We start from the raw sequence: 17381 nt of genomic DNA, 5'->3' as shown, positions 1-17381 counted from the left end.
AGATGACACAGCAGATAATAGAGTGCCAGTTCTGGAGTTTAGAAAGCCTGAGTTCAAATCTGGCCTCAGACTAGCTATTTAATCCTGTTTGCCTTAGTTTCGTCAGAAGTAAAATGAGCTGGAGAAGGAACTGGCAAATCACTCCAATTTCTGTCAAGAACACCCTAAATGAGATACAAAGAGTTGGACATTATTAAAATGATTGAGCAACAATAAATATGATGATCTAACTATCCTCCACTACCTATCATCCCATCTCTCTCCTTCCTTTCCTGGCCTTTTTCCTGGAGAAAGTTGTCTACAATAAGTTCTTTCACTTCCTTTTATCTCACTCTCTAAACTTTCCAAAGTCTGGCTTCATACTTCATCATTCAACTGAAATGGCTCTCTCTAAAATTATCCATGATCCCTTAATTACCAATCTAATGGTCTTTTCTCAATCATTATCCTTCTTGACCTCTCTCTAGCCTTTAATTCTGTTGATCACTCTCTTTTCTTTGATATTTTTTTCTCTAGGTTTACATGACAATGCTCTCTTCTGGCTCCTTTCTAGCCTGTTTGACTGATTCTTCTAAGTCTCCTTAGCTGGATCTTCATTCAGGTCAATCAGTTCAGGTCACTGATAGGTTTTGATTTATAGGATCTGGTCCAGATTCTGTCCATGTGATGATCTCATCAGTTCCTCTGTATTCAATTAACATCTCTGTACAGATGATTGTCAGATCTATTTATCCAACCCTATGGCCTCCATTCTTCTATCTCCAACTATCTATCTTAAACTCAAGATATTCCAAACCTGAATTCATTGATTTCCCCCCCAAATTTTCTCCTCTTCTTAACTTTCCTATTATTATTGAATATACTATCATCCTCCCAGTCACATAGGGGTCCTCAACTCCTTACTCTTTCTCACGCCCCACATATAGTCAGCTGCCTGATCTTGTCATTTCTGCCTTCATAACATCTCTCTTATAGGCTTCCTTCTGTCCTTGGATACTATCAACACTCTGGTCATGACTTTAAAACCTCATACTTGGACTATTCTAATAGCCTGCAGGTTAGGCTCCCTGCCATAAGTCTCTCCCTGTTCCAGTGTATCCTCCAATCAGCTGTCAAATTTATAAGTATGTCCATGTCAACAGCCTATTCATTCAGCTGCAGTGGCTACCCATCACCTCCAGGATCAAATATGAAATCCTCTCCTTTTCTTTGTTTTTAAAACCTTTCATTACCTGGCTGCTTCCTACCTGTCCAGTTTGTCTAATATTTGACTCACCTCGTTACAACCCGGTGACACTGGCTTCCTTGCCATTCCTCCCACAAGATTCTTCAGCTCCTGTCTCCAAGCACTTTCATTGCCTGTCTCCCATGCCTGGAATGCTTTCTCTCCTTATCTCACCTTCTGGATTCTTTGGCTTCCTTCAAACCTTAGCTTCCTTAAGAAACTTTTCTTAAACCTCCTTAATCTTAGTACCTTAACTGAGATCTTCCCTAATATATCTTGCTGACATGTGGTTTTTTTTGCATATAAACATCTGTTAGACTATAAGCTTGTAAAGAGCAAGGCCTAGAGTTGGTTTCTGTTTTGCCTTTCTTAGTATCCCCAGGGCTTAGCATGGCAACTGGCATATAGTTGGCACTTTAGAAGTATATGTTCACTGGACTTCTTTATAACTACAAAAAGCCTAGATAAATATTTTTGTACATATAGGACCTTTTCCTAATTCTCTTCTCTCCTTAGAATAAGGATAGGGGAACATAACATATGGTGACCAGGAAGGGAATTCTGGTCTGGAAAACCACAGGGATGGTAAGTTGAACCACAGGATATTGCCCTTTCTAAAAATAATGGTAATGTTGATTTGATTACACTTTCCATAGCAAGAAATGGAAAGGGAAGGGAGTGGGACAGGATAAAGAAAGGCAGAAAGACATTGATAAAAATGAACAGTTGGGTAGGATTGACTAGATGGGGTGAGATCTCACTGACAAGGACCACAGACCCAGAGCAGGGGCTGAAGGTCCCCATTGAGAAAATGTACCAGTAGCCTTGGAATATGATGGTGGAAGATGTCAGCAAAGCCTCACACATAAAGAATTCATTCAATTCCTAAGAATTCATCTTCAAAGTTCTCCTAACTTATTAGAAATCCCCAAGGTTTGTTATCAGCTGGCATAGCCTTGGTTTGATTTGTCAGGGGCACCTTCTTGTCACAATGAAGCCTTGGAATAAGATTCAATGATGTATAAAATAAAAGTGAATCAGGAAAGAGAAAGCTTGAATCTGAATTTTCATTCACATTTGAAATACAACAGTTTTTGTTTACCCTTTATTTTCAAAGAGGATCGAAGATATCCTTGGATGATGTCTTGACCCCTGCATCATTTGGATTTAAGGGAGGCAAAATTGCACAAAGTCATCAGCATTACTCTGTTCCAGAGTCCTGTGGCAAGATACAAGCCAAGACAACGCTGTTCTGGGATGCAGTGGATGACCATCTTTGATGTCCGACCAAGCTCTAAGCTCTCCTCGGTATTTGCTTCAGTTGCCTTCATGACCACTGGAAACAAGTGCTCTCATTTGCCAGTCCACAATTGTTGGGAGGAGGAGGGGAGAAGTCTTCATATGGTTGAGGTAGACATCTCCCTAACTCATCAATGGGTCTGAGATCTGTAGCTTCCTGATTGATAGAATTGATCAATTGGCAGTTCATTATGACCTGCATTATTTATTTCCACATAGAAAATAGAGACCGTAGGTCATTTTATCTTTCCACAGTTAAATGAACATAAGCTCATCGAAGGCAAGGCAAGGATTGTTGTTTTTATCTTTTTATTCTCAGCCAAGCATAATACTTTGCACACAGTAGGCATTAAATAAATGTTACAACACTAAAGAAGGGGAAAGCTTTTATATTGGAGGGAAGGTGAAAATCAAGTTGGGAAAAGGGAGTCATCCTAAAGATCTGAAAAATATGGTGATATTTTAACCTTAATTCCAACTCTAATCTAAGTGTGTTCATGGACACAATAGTCTAACCTGTGAACCCCAAGTAAATATCAAAAATGTGCACCCCATGCAAGAAACGTGTTCCAAAGAAAGCTTTAGAGCTGCTATGAGGTTCATTTGGACATGGGACCAGAAACTGAAAGGGTGAGTTCCTACTCCCTTGGGCTTTCAATAAGGGTTGTGTCCAGCCTTTGGAAAACTGTCATCCAATAAAAAAGACACTTAAGGCCTCCAGCCAAGCAACAATTTACCTCGACATCTTAGACCTTGTGTTTTGAAGCAAACTAAAACTCTTCAGGTTTGGAGTTCATTTTTTTCTTGGCAAACAGCACGTTCCTTTCCCGCCCCCACTTCCCCCACAAGAAAGGGGAGGGGGAGAAAAAAGAAAAGACATTCACATGACATCTCAGAGATCAAACAGCTCTCAGGAAACTGCATTTTGATGAGCTTGGGAATCCAAACCATATGGATTAAATTCCCCTTAAGATCCTCTGGAGAATAAAATTAAGCAAGGGAAGGAGGAATGCCTGCCCAAGACAGCTCTTGGTTGACACAAAATGTTTGCTGAGGATCGGTCTGAGATAATTCAGGCCTCTCGAAGTGGTGTGCTAACCACCATCCCCTCCCACCCTTCAAGGAACCGCCAATGTGCAGAGTATTGTGATGGGAGGGAGAGGAGATACAATTAAATTAGGCTCAGCCTGCCACTGTGGAACTCACTACAACCTAGTGAGGAGGTAGAATACATAGCCTAACAATCAAAGGCCTGTTGGAGGGCCAAGGAAGATAAGTTGTAGAGTAAAACAATGAGGATTCCCTTTGAAGGATCTAACAGGACACAGAGGAAAGAATACTGCTTATGAAATCAGGGAATGAGCCTGCAATCCCTGCCTTTGTGGCCTTAACTAAGTCACAACCTCCCTGAGCCTCAGTTTCTTGATCTGTGAAATGAGGAGGCTGGACAAGGTGTGCTCTGAGTTTCCACGAATTCAGTCAAGGATGAGTAGGATTTTTACAACCTGTGGAAGCAGTTATTATCACTCATTGTCCCCCACTTTTAAAAATTCACCAATTCTTTCCTTAACATCACTGTACTTCCCAATAATGGCTTATTCTCATTGAATCCCCGCTTGTAATAATGAGAAACAAGTTAAAATCCAATACATAAATCATATGAAGCATTCTGCATCTATTTCTACCCACCATTTCTCTATTGAAAGAAGGAAAATATATTTCCCCTAAATAATTCAGTGTTGTTTTGAAAGTTTTTTTTCTGTCACATCCAACTCTCCATGACCCCATTTTGGGTTTTCTTGGCAATGATACTAGAGTGGTTTGCCATTCCTTCTTAGCTCATTTTACAAATGAGGAAACTGAGTTAGGGTTAAGTGACTTGCCTAGAGTCTCACATGTACTGAGTTTCTGAGATGGATTTGAGCTCAGGTCCTCCTGACTCCAAACGCGGCACTCCATCAATATACCATCCTAGTTGCTTCCATCTCAAAATTTATGTTCCTTTACGTTTCACAAATTGCTTCAAATTATCTCATTTGATCTTCATAATAATCTTGGGAGACAGATACTATAATTATCTCCATTTCCCTATTTTACAGATGAGAAAACTGAGGCAGAGTTAAGTGGCTTGCCCAGAGTCTCACAGATGGTAAGTGTCTGATGTTGGATTTAGACCCAGTACAAGTCCACTATCCAATCCACTGCACCATTTAGTTCCCCCAAATCAACCAGATAGCAATGAGGAGAGAGCATTATGAGAAGCAGAGCTCCTGGATTCCAATTCTCATTAGTTTTGTGGCTGTGGGATAATCATTTCAACCTATTGGGCCTCTGCTTACTGAGAGGATCAAGTTACCTCTGAGATCCTATCAACACTAAGTCTTCGATCGTTGACTGACTTGACAGAACATAGTAGATTGTTTAATTGAATGGGGTTTTTTAAAATAATATTTTAAATTTTAATTATTCTAGAATCCTATCCTTGAAAGATTTCCCTCACCACCAACAGGGCCCCACTTTGTTGGTCTCATTGATGACTAGGGAAAGGACTGACAATATATTTCTCTAATTTATACTGTGAAGGTCCTTCAAGATTACTCCTGAGTGTAGGATCTGAAATATGTGCTGAAACCAAATATTTTTCCCTGTGTAATCAGGTGCTTAGGTAACTGTCTTTCATTTTATTATAGTCATGTTTCAATCTGTATTCTGCTGACATGAGCAAGTTATAGAATTCAGTCTAAGAATCTTTGCAAAAAAAAAATTATGATTCACTTGTCATTTGCTATGAAAGAAAACAGCAAGGTACTAATACTCCCAGCTTTCCCCAGAAATGACAAAGATCCTGACAAATCCAGCCCTTTTGTGTCCAACCCTGGAATTAGGCAGGGGAAAGGGGAAACACTGAACCCAGCAGGGCAGGAGAGGTGGAGCAGGGGAAGGGAGGGAGAGGAATTGGTTTATCCAGAGACAGGTCAACTAGGAGAGGTACAGAAGAGGGACAGCTTTAGTCCTGGGCAAGCCTGGTTTGGGAATTTTTCTGACCAGCAGAATTCCTGGGACAAGTTCATAAAAGCCTTTTGAGAGTTTTCCAAGCAGGGAATGAGCTGAATCTGCTGTGGAACCAACTGGATGGGGTCAGTGGTAGTTTCCCACTAGAACACATGTAAAGCTTCATGGTTACATATGGTTTTCATCAAAAAACAGGTGAAATGCTCATTGAGCCATGGAAGCATGGGGATGGGGGGAATGGAAGATTTTTTTTAAAAGAAAGATTAGTGGCTTCAATTAACCCATACCTTAAGGAAGGCTTGGGATACAAATTCATCCCAGCTGAGTCTTGAAGAGACAACAGGGAACCTTCTAAATCTGTCCTAAGTTGAAGGTAGGTCTCAAGTTACATTTATTACCTCCTGACAATGAGTAATAGTTACTCAGGCCTATAGTGTTATAAAGTTTGCAGATTGGTTTCCTACCCACAATCCTGAAAAGAAGGAATTACTTTCAGGTATGGGTCATACCATGGGGTATCTAGGTGATGCAGAAAATAGAGCATGAATTCAAATCTAGCCTCAGATATTTACTAGCTGTGGGATACCAGACAAGTCACTTAATCCCATTTGCCTCAGTTTCTTCATCTGTAAAATGAGCTGCAGAAGAAAATAGCAAATCATTGCAGTATCTTTGCCAAGAAAACCCAGATGGGGACACAACAAAAAGGTGGTATAGGGGATAGAACATCGGACTTGGAGTCAGTAAGACTAATCCTGCCTCAAGAATTAACTAGCTGTGTGACAAGGCTTTAGTTTACAGTAAAGTAATGGATTTGGACTAGAGCAATCAATCAGTAAACATTTATTAAGTGCCTACTATGTACCAAGGTCTGTGCTGAGTTCTGGCTGATCTTAAAGTCCTTTCCACATCTAAATCTGCAATCTTAGGACACCGTCTCAGAAAGCCCCTTAGAATTCTTAAATTGCAGACAAGGATGTATTAGTGAAGAGGATCCTCACTTAGGGAATACCCTCTTGGATTCCTAGAAATGAAATAAAAATTAAAGGAGTTCCTACCAGGGTTGGAACTCCAAACCCTACCTCTGACACTTAATAACTCTAGGATGCTGGGCAAATCACTTAATCTTCTCAGATGCCTGTTTTCTCATCTGTAAAATGAGAACCTATAAGGTCCCTTCCAACTCTGTGATACTAAATTGCATACATATTCTATATATATATATATTATACATACATATAACATACAATTATTATATTATACATATATTATATATATACACATATACACATTAAATTGATACATATGTTGCCTCACCTTCAAGGAAGATAAAAGTATTCCCATGGGAAAACTGAGGCACAGAGAAGCATAGGGATTTATTGCTACTAAGTGTCAAAGCCAGATCTAAAACACAGAAGAGGCAGCTTTCCTTCCCTATCTCTGGAAGACTTCACATAGGTACTAGTTAATTGTGTGTGTGTGTGTGTGTGTGTGTGTGTGTGTGTGTGTGTGTGTATTTTTTGCACCAATTTTTACACCAAGGAGAGATAACTTTAAAATATAATCCTTCATTTCATACAGCTTGAATCAAGTAGGGATTTGTTTTCAGTTTTTACAATTATATTTCAATGCAATCGGTTTCCTTTGTAATTCTATTCTATTTTATTTTATCTTTATCTATTTTATCTATTTATTTTCTTTTAAAAACCCTGATTCTGGGAAGGGATCCACAGGCTTCATCAGACACTGCCCAAGGAGTCCCTCACATACCAAAAAGCTTAAAAACCCCTGCATTAGAGGAAGTCCATGAAAAATGTTTGAGTTTAATCCAATGTTTGCCTCCCCATGGCTGATCAATCATGCTACCCTGTATCCTTTTTAAAGCACATTTTTAACAGTGTTAGCCAAAGATATTTGAATCATCTAGAGGGAAAGGTAAAATGACCTCCCAGTCAGTCCCAGAAAGTACTAGTATGAAAGAAAGAGCTGAACCAGCAAGAACAGCTTTAAAAAGGAAGCAGTATTCAAATGATCAATTGCAGCAATATGCTCTTCTTTTGCAAACCTCTGGGACCTTTGAGAGCATTCAGGACAGGGAATCATATTTTTCTTAAAGCAAGCCTCATCTCCCTGTGCCTGCCAATCAGCTACATTGGCTCCAAAAGGATCCACTGGGAAATTATGGCTTTATATTTTCAAAGATGAAAAAGGATTTCACACCTCCATGTGGACTTCTGGGATTCAAGTAAGAGAATCTAACAGCTTGTGAGAATGGGTGCCAATTAGAGCCACTTATAACTAGGTTGACCCTAGATTCCAGGGAAATGCCTGGTGGAATTTGAAATTTACATTTTTGTCCTTGAAATATGGGGATTTTTGCCTGCTAGTTAATTGGCCTAGGTAAACTCATTGAGCAATGTAGTGCTTGTATTGATGAAGGAGAGAAAATATTCCAGAAGCAATGTGATTCCAGCTAGAAGCTCATCATGTCCCTAGAGTTTCTACTATCGAAAAAATTTCCAAATGTCCCCATGGCAAGATTTTAAGGATCTCAACTTTCAGGCTTTGAAATAAAACATGTAAATGAAAATGATGATTTTTTAAAAATCTAGCATGCAAAAAAATAGATAGGCAAGTAGGTTAGTAGATAGATAGATAGATAGATAGATAGATAGATAGATAGATAGATAGATAGATAGATGGAAGGATGGCTAGATAGATAGATAGATAGATAGATAGATAGATAGATAGATAGATGAATGGAAGGGTGAATGGATAGATAGATAGATAGATAGATAGATAGATAGATAGATAGATAGAAGGGTGAATTGATAGATAGATAGATAGATAGATAGATAGATAGATAGATAGATAGATAGAAGGGTGAATGGATAGATAGATAGATAGATAGATAGATAGATGAATGGAAGGATGGATAGATAGATAGATAGATAGATAGATAGATAGATAGATAGATAGATAGATAGATAGAAGGGTGAATGGATAGATAGATAGATAGATAGATAGATAGATAGATAGATAGATAGATAGATGAATGGAAGGATGGATAGATAGATAGATAGATAGATAGATAGATAGATAGATAGATAGATAGATAGATAGATGAATGGAAGGGTGAATGGATAGATAGATAGATAGATAGATAGATAGATAGATAGATAGATAGATAGAAGGGTGAATGGATAGATAGATAGATAGATAGATAGATAGATAGATAGATAGATAGATAGATAGATGGATGGATGGATGAATGGAAGGATGGCTAGATAGATAGATAGATAGATAGATAGATAGATAGATAGATAGATAGATGAATGGAAGGGTGAATGGATAGATAGATAGATAGATAGATAGATAGATAGATAGATAGATAGATAGATAGAAGGGTGAATGGATAGATAGATAGATAGATAGATAGATAGATAGATAGATAGATAGATAGATAGATGATAGAAGGAATAGATGAATGGATGGATGGATGGATGGATAGGTAGATGAACAGATAAATAGAGTTTATTAAGTTCTTACTATGTGCCAGGCATTGTGCTAAATGCTGGGCAAAAACCAAAACAAAACAAAAGATCATTTCTACTCCCAAGTTTACATGCTAAAAAGTGAACACAACACAGTAGGAAAGAGGATAAGAGTACCTAGAAATGGGCAAGGCAACTGGAGAGGAAGTGAAACCTGGAGAATGAATTGAGCATGATTGATGGCCCTTGTGAAATGGCAGTCTGGATTAGGGACTCTCCAATCAGAAGAGCAGGACCTAGGGCAGAGACATCTCAAAAGGGTTAGGGCGAAGAGGAAAAGGGATGTAGTAAATAGAGTATTTACTAGTCTTTCCCAATTATAGAATCCTAGATTTAACAAATGACTTCCCTGTCAAGAAAGTCTCCAGGGACATCATGTTATCTGTAGGAGAAATCCTAAATGCCCAGTCTGCCATTTTAAATCTTTCATAATGTGCTTCCCTTCTATCCTTCTTTCCAGTAAGTGGAAGCCATATTGAGACTATTACTCCCCTTCATATTCTAGTAAAATTGGCCTATTAGCTATTCTCCATAGGGGACACCCCTTCTCCCATCTTCCTGCCTTTGCCAAGGCTGCAGCCATAACTAAAATATGGCCCTTCCTCCCCTCTGCCTCTTAATATCTTTAGCTTCTTTTTGACTTGGTTGCTCTCTCCTACCCAAGGCTTTTTCTGACCCCTCCAACAGAAGTAACTATTTGCATGTATTCACATACAAACTATATATGATATTTCCTTGTTTTTGTACATGGTGTATATTCCCCATATAACCAACATTTCTTAAGGGTGTAAATAATTTTACTTCTGTCTTTGTATCCATAGCAACTAGCACAATATCTTGTCTGTATAAGATATTGAATGAGTTTTGAATTTGTTGAATTTTCAACTAGAAGGGGCTAGAGCTGCCATCTAGTCCACTCTTTTTCAGAAAACAGAACTTGGCCCCAGAGTGCAGAGTCAAGAGCAGGACATGGAACTGTCAAGAGGACCGTGTGGGCTTGATCTCATAGAAGTTTTCCTTTTCTAGAATTTTTTTGAGAGGAGATGCTTCCCCCTCCTCGGAAGTCTTCAAGCAGAGGATGGACAAGCACATGGGGGGTATGGTATAGCAGGAATTCCTTCCATGAGTCTGTTGGGCTCGATGGCCGCAAAGCTCGCTTATAGCTCTTCAATTCCATGATTCTGTGAACTTCGCTTCACAGGGAAAAAAAAGACAGCCAGCTCTCCAGTCCAGCCAATATTTAGTAATTTTCCATTACATGACAGGCAAGGCAGTCACATGGCTCAATGGATGGAGCTCTAGGATTGGAACCAGGAAAATATGAGTTCAAATTTGTCTTCAGACACTTACTAGGGTGTCATCTAACCTCTGTTTGCCTTACTTCATTGGATTAGGAAAAGGTAAACCACTCCAGTATACTTTTATTTTTTATTTTTTTGCTAAGGTTAAGTGACTTGCCCAAAGTCCCACAGCTAGGAAGCGTTAAGTGTCTGAGATCAGATTTGAACTCAGGTCCTCCTGACTTCAGGGCTAGTGCTCTATCCACTGCACCACCTAACTGCCCTCACTACAGCATTCTTACCAAGAAAATTTCATGGATAATATTAGCATGCTATGTATGGTCCATGGTATTACAGAGTTATTCATAACTAATAACAATATGTACTATGCTAAGCACTAGGTTACAAAAAGAGGCACAAGACAAGGAGCTCACAATCCAATGGGAGAAACAACCAGCAAACAAATAAACACAAACTATACATAGGATAAATTTTAAAATACTTAAAAGAAGGCACTAGAATTAAGAAGGGGTGGGAAAGATTAACTGTAGAAGATTTGATTTTATTTGGAACTTGAAGGATGCCAGGAAAGCTATTTGGCAGAGACGAGGAGGAAGAGAATAATGGGCATGAGGGACAGTCAGAGAAAATGTCCAGAGATGGACATGTCCCACTTGTGAACCAGCTGGGAGACCAGGCACTGCATAGGAGATGGAAGAACATGGAAGAAAGTAGAGGGGGCTGACTCAGGAAAGGGTTGTTTTTTATTATTAATTTTATAATTATAAAAAAAATTTTGACAGTACATATGCATGAGTAATTTTTTTTATAACATTATCCCTTGTATTCATTTTTCCACATTTTCCCCTCCCTCCCTCTACTCCCTCCCCTACATGACAGGCAATCCCATACATTTTACATGTGTTACAGTATAACCTAGATACAGTATTTGTGTGTAAATCCCATTTTCTTATTGCACATTAAGTATTGGATTCTGAAGGTATAAGTAACCTAGGTAGAAAGACAGTAGTGCTAACAGTTTACATTCAATTCCCAGTGTTCCTTCTCTGGGTGTAGTTATTTATGTCCATCATTGATCACCTGGAAGTGAGTTAGAGCTTCTCTTTGTCAAAGATATCCGCTTCCATCAGAATACATCCTCATATAATATCATTGTTGAAGTGTATAATGATCTCCTAGTTCTGCTCATTTCACTCAGCATCAATTCATGTAAGTCTCTCCAAGCCTCTCGTATTCCTCCTGCTGGTCATTTCTTACAGGGCAATAATATCCCATAACCTTCATATACCATAATTTACCGAACCATTCTCCAATGATGGACATCCATTCATTTTCCAGCTTCTAGCCACTATGAAAAGCCACAAACATTTTGGCACATACAGGTCCCTTTCCCTTCTTTAGTATTTCCTTGGGATATAAGCCCAGTAGTAGTACAGCTGGGACAAAGGGTATGCACATTTTGATAACTTTTTGGGCATAATTCCAGATTGCTCTCCAGAATGGCCGGATTCTTTCACAACTCCACCAACAATGTATCAGTGTCCCAGTTTTCCCACATCCCCTCCAACATTCATCATTATTTGTTCCTGTCATCTTAGCCAATCTGACAGGTATGTAGTGGTATTTCAGAGTGGTTTTAATTTGCATTTCTCTGATCAGTAGTGATTTGGAACACTCTTTCATATGAGTGGATATAGTTTCAATTTCATTATCTGAGAATTGTCTGTTCATATCCTTTGACCACTTATCAATTGGAGAATGGTTTGATTTCTTATAAATTAGGGTCAGTTCTCTATATATTTTGGAAATGAGACCTTTATCAGAACCTTTAACTGTAAAACTATTTTCCCAATTTGTTACTTCCCTTCCAATCTTGTTTGCATCTGTATTGTTTGTACAGAAACTTTTTAGTTTGATGTAATCAAAATCTTCTATTTTGTGATCAATAATGGTCTCTAATTCTCCTCTGGTCATAAATTCCTTCCTCCTCCACAGGTCTGAGAGGTAGACTATCCTCTGTTCCTCTAATCTATTTATGATCTCATTCTTTATGCCTAAATCATGGACCCATTTTGATCTTATCTTGGTATATGGTGTTAAGTGTGGATCCATATCTAATTTCTGCTATACTAATTTCCAGTTTTTCCAACAGTTTTTTTCAAATAATGAATTTTTATCCCAAATGTTGGTATCTTTAGGTTTGTAAACACTAGATTACTATAGTTGAACCCTTTTTTGTCCTTTGTACCTAATCTGTTCCACTGATCGACTGGTCTATTTCTTAGCCAATACCAAATGGTTTTGGTGACTGCTGCTATATAATATAGCTTTAGATCAGGTACACCTAGACCACCTTTATCTGACTTTTTTTTTCATTAATTCTCAGGAAAGGTTTTTGAAAGCCAAACAGAGGGACACATTTTTGAATTTAATCTGCATCATCACTATGTTCTCCATCACTTTTTAAAGTCTAAACAATCAAAAAAAGAATATAAGCTTTGATTTACAGTGTTTGCCTTTTCAAAGTGTAAATATCCACAATGGAAATGAAAATTTAATAATTAGGTTCACTCTTGGCTATACCTTTGCAAGAGATATTAAATGACTTCCTCTAGATTATTTGGATAGTAAATAGCAGAGCTGGAGAACTTGAACCCAGATCCTCTGACCCTAGATCTAGTCATCTTCTCTGGATGACACTGCTTCTATTTTCCTTGGATTCGTATCCCTGACTCCTAGAACTTCAGATAAGAGATAATTGATTCCAATCCCCTGATTTTATTGATGAAAGAACCGAGACCCAAAGCAGGCAAAGGTCTTATTGAAGGTCACACAGTTAATGGGTGGTCCAGCTAGGATTCAGTCCTCAGCCCTCTGCTGCCAAACGCCGCATGCCTTTTCACTGCCCAATTCTTTGTAAAGCGTCTCGGCTTCCAAGACTATGACAAAAACTTGCTCACTCGGGATTTTGCTGAACCAAGATGGCAGCATAATGAAGCTATTCAAATCCGCCCCTTCAGGCACACTCCTAGTGACACAAGACGCTTAGTCTGAGCTTAACCATGCTGCTTCAAGTTGCATCAGCCCGACACACGTGCACACTGCAGGCCACGGCAAGTTTCATATCAATTAAACTCATGACTTTATGATTAGAAACCTGAGGTTATACAATATTAATATGAAAATAACAAATCACAAAGTGAAAAGTATAATCTCCTTGTAATGTTTCATCAAGATCACCAGAACCATTATCTAAGCTCCATTAAACAAACAAGGTAAGGCTAATTAGGCTATAAATTGACTACGGTAGTTTAAAAAAAAAAAAAATCATATACACATACTGTAATTAGGATGAGCTGACCAGTTAATTGAAAGAAGGAAGCTAAGATAGATGCAGCCTTAGGCCAGCTTTTTAATCCAAAAGGTGACATCTTTGAGACTCTAGTCTCCCAATCAATCTCTCCTGAACAGTAGGAATCAATTCTGGCTGAGATTTGACGAGGTTGAGATTTGATGGGGCCAATGGAGTTGTAATGGCTCAGGATGAGAAGTGAGATGTCCTGGCTTTGAATTTTGTTGTCGTCGTTGTTTTTTTTTTTTCCTTCTTATTATCCTAGTGATCTTGGGTCAGTCCCATCTCTTCTCAAGACCCCCAGTTTAGTCATCTATCCACCATGGGTGATTTGCTCAAGAAATCCCACGGGGGAAACATTTTATTTTGCCCTGATCAGGTCGTGCTGGAGGGAGTGTTGGGCACCATATCTTAGAAAGGACATTGAGAAGCTGGAGAGATTCCAGGGGATCACTAGAGCAGTCCACATCACATATGGATCCATTGACGGAATTGGAGATATTTCACGTGGAGAAGAGGAGAATCATCATTGAACAAGTAGTTGTCTTCAACTAACTACTAGAAGGTAGAAAGAAGCAGATTTAGGCTTAGAGTCAGGAGTAGCTTCTCAATAATTTTTATTATTCAGTGATTTCAGTCATATCTCATTCTTCATAACCCCATTTGGGGTTTTCCTGGCGAAGATACTGGAGTGGTTTGCCATTTCCTTCTCCAGCTCATTTTACAGATGAGGAAATTGAGGCAAAAAGGTAACTGAATTTGATCTCAGGTTTTCTGACTCCCCAAGCCTGGAGTTCTATGCATTATAGTGCCCATTACCTGCCTTACACCGAGCAGGTAGAAATAGAATGTGCTCCCTTAAGAGGGACTAAGTTCTGCCACACTGGCTGTCTCAAAGTGAGGTTGAACCCACAAGTGTAGAAACTGTTGTAAAGGGAATTTCTTTAAGTATAGATTGGATAGAAGTCCTGGGAGCCATTTCAGCTCTGAGAGCTTGTGACTCTGGGAAGGGAAGGCAGGTTGCAATCTTAACACACCCTTGGCCTGATTTTGCTGGCAAAGGAGGAAGAGTATGATTGCTCCCTCCTGTCAGTCTCACAAGTGCGATGGTAACTTAAGAATTGTTTTGGAATGAGCTAATGCAGAACCTTTTCTTTTTCTGGGAACTTGGGGATTGGAAACAGATATCCAATAAATGAATGAAAAAAATATATATATATATGAACAGATAGGTAGCTCAGTACATAGAGCAATAGGCCTGGAGTCAAGAAGACTCATGCTCCAGAGTTCAAAGCTGGTCTCAGACACGAAGTAGCTATGTGACCCTAGGCAACTCATTTCACCCTATTTGCCTTAGTTTCCTCATCTGTAAAATGAGTTGGAAAAAGAAATGACAAATTCCAGTATCTTTGTCAAGAAGTCCCTAAATGGGGTGACAAAGAATCAGACATAATTGAAAAATTACTGAATTGAAGGGAATATACATATCTATATCTATATATCACATATACCTGTTTTAATTAAAAAAAACAACAACAACAAAAACCCTCACTTCCTTGCTTATTTTCCGTCCAGGAAGCTTCCTTTGGACTTCTCCATCATGCTCCAGAAATTTCTTCATCTTTTGTAAGATTCCAGCAGCTCTAGAGCTCCTATCTCATCAATCTTCTCAGACCCCTCTTATTAGAGAATGGGGCAGAGATTTCCTCCCAGAACTCCATTGAAGGAGGGCACTCAAGCCAGCTGCCATGTCTCGCCCTCAACAATGAACTTTTTTGTTATTCCTCTATTCTCTTCTCTCCACCTCTTTTAGCTATCCTTTTAAATTTTATTTATTTTTAATACACATTGCTTTATGAATCATGTTGGGAGAGAAAAATCAGAGCAAAAGGGAAAAGCTATGGAAGAGAGGAAAAAAGCAGAAAAAAGAAGTGAATATAGCATGTGTTGATTTACATTCAGTCTCCTTAGTTCTTTTTCTGGATGCAGATGGCATTTTCTGTCCAAAGTTTATTGATATTGCTTTGGATCAGCTTTCTTTCGTATATATAATATTCTTCCTTTAAATTATAAGTCTCTTGTGGGTAAAGACTTTCTTTAGACAATAATGCCAGTATCATTCCTGTTTATCTGAGTGAGAAAACTGAGGCTCAGAAAACTTTCGTAAATTGCCCTCCATCACATAGTCAACATCACAGAGATTCAATGCAAGGTTTCTTCAGACATACGTACATACATACATATATGTCGCCTCTATAGCAAACCTGCTAGCTAGATTCTGGGAAGACCAAATAAAAGCTGAAATTGTTTTGTGACTACAAAGCACTCAGCAATGTAGTGATGGGGTGAGCCTCCTGTTTTCCTCCAGACTGTGGGAGTCCTGCCCCGAGCCAAGTTAGCAGGCTGTTCTCCAGTGGGCTTGAACCCTGTTTCTGGTGTGTATACCCACTGTAATAAACTGAGAGTATTTTAGTGCAGCGATTGTGAAGAACTGCCAGGAAGACTCTTTGCCTCTTTTCTCATTTTCTCCCCTCTCCCTCCTCTCTTCTCCCTTCTCCTCATCTCTCCTCTCCACTCTTTTTCTCTCTTCTCCTCTGTCTCCCTTCTCTTCCCTTTCTCTCCTTCCCCTACTCTCTCCATTCTCTTCTTTTCTCTCCTCTCCTTTCCCTTCTCATCCCTCTTCTCCTTTCCTCTCTTTCTCTCTCCTCTCTTCTTCTCCTCTCATTGGATAATACCAATTAGCTTTTACTTTCGAGACAGAGCAAGATCAGACACCTGGGGAGCGCACCATTTTCTATGTCACCTCAGTCCTTGGAACAAACAAGCTCTTGTACACAGCCTTGGTCCCTCCTGGTTCACTTTCAAATTTAGCAGACTTGCTGGATGAGTCCAAGTTTCAGCAGTTACTGGCTTGGACCTTGAAAATCCTTCCTTAGGGTCTTGATGGTGAATTGAGTGGCCACAAAAACTTAGACTCTGCTTCTTAACCTTGGGTAGCCCAATGCCTGACCTGTGGAATCTCACAAGATTGCAGCCATCTCCATAGAAGCAAGGAAGGAAACAGAACAGTCATGAACTCGGGGCTACTTGGCTGCTCCAAGTGAGAGAAGGCTGAGAACCCTCTTCCGCTATGTCCTTACCATCCCCTCCTTTAATACTAGCAAGTCCAGAGGAACCTATGTGTGTGTGAAAGACAGACAGACAGACACAGAGAAGGGGGGAGGGAGGCAATGAGGGAGACAGAGACAAAAACAAAGAGACAGAACCAGATAGAGATAGAGAATGACAGAGACAGATAGATATACAGAGACAAACAGAGACAGAGAGAAACAAAGATAGAAACAGACAGAAAAAGAAAGAGACAGAGAAAGAGAAATAGAGGCACAGACAGAGAGAGATCTAGGACTTTCTCAACTACAACTCAATTCTGACTCCACAGCTAATCAAAGAAGCTCCCTGGTGTCACATGACTAGCAGACTGGAACCAGCAGATACTGAGCATCTGCTCATGTTCTCTCCAAAGCACGTCCATTAGCCATGGTGGTGCCTTTCCAGAAGGCTCCCCAGCCTTCTCCATATAGAGGTTGCATCTGTTTCCATCCCTCATCCCCATGATACCATCATCACCAATGTCTTCA

Source organism: Sminthopsis crassicaudata, chromosome 1 (genome assembly GCF_048593235.1).
Source record: "Sminthopsis crassicaudata isolate SCR6 chromosome 1, ASM4859323v1, whole genome shotgun sequence".
Classification (NCBI taxonomy): Eukaryota; Metazoa; Chordata; class Mammalia; order Dasyuromorphia; family Dasyuridae; genus Sminthopsis; species Sminthopsis crassicaudata.
Note: the sequence above shows the minus strand (reverse complement) of the source record.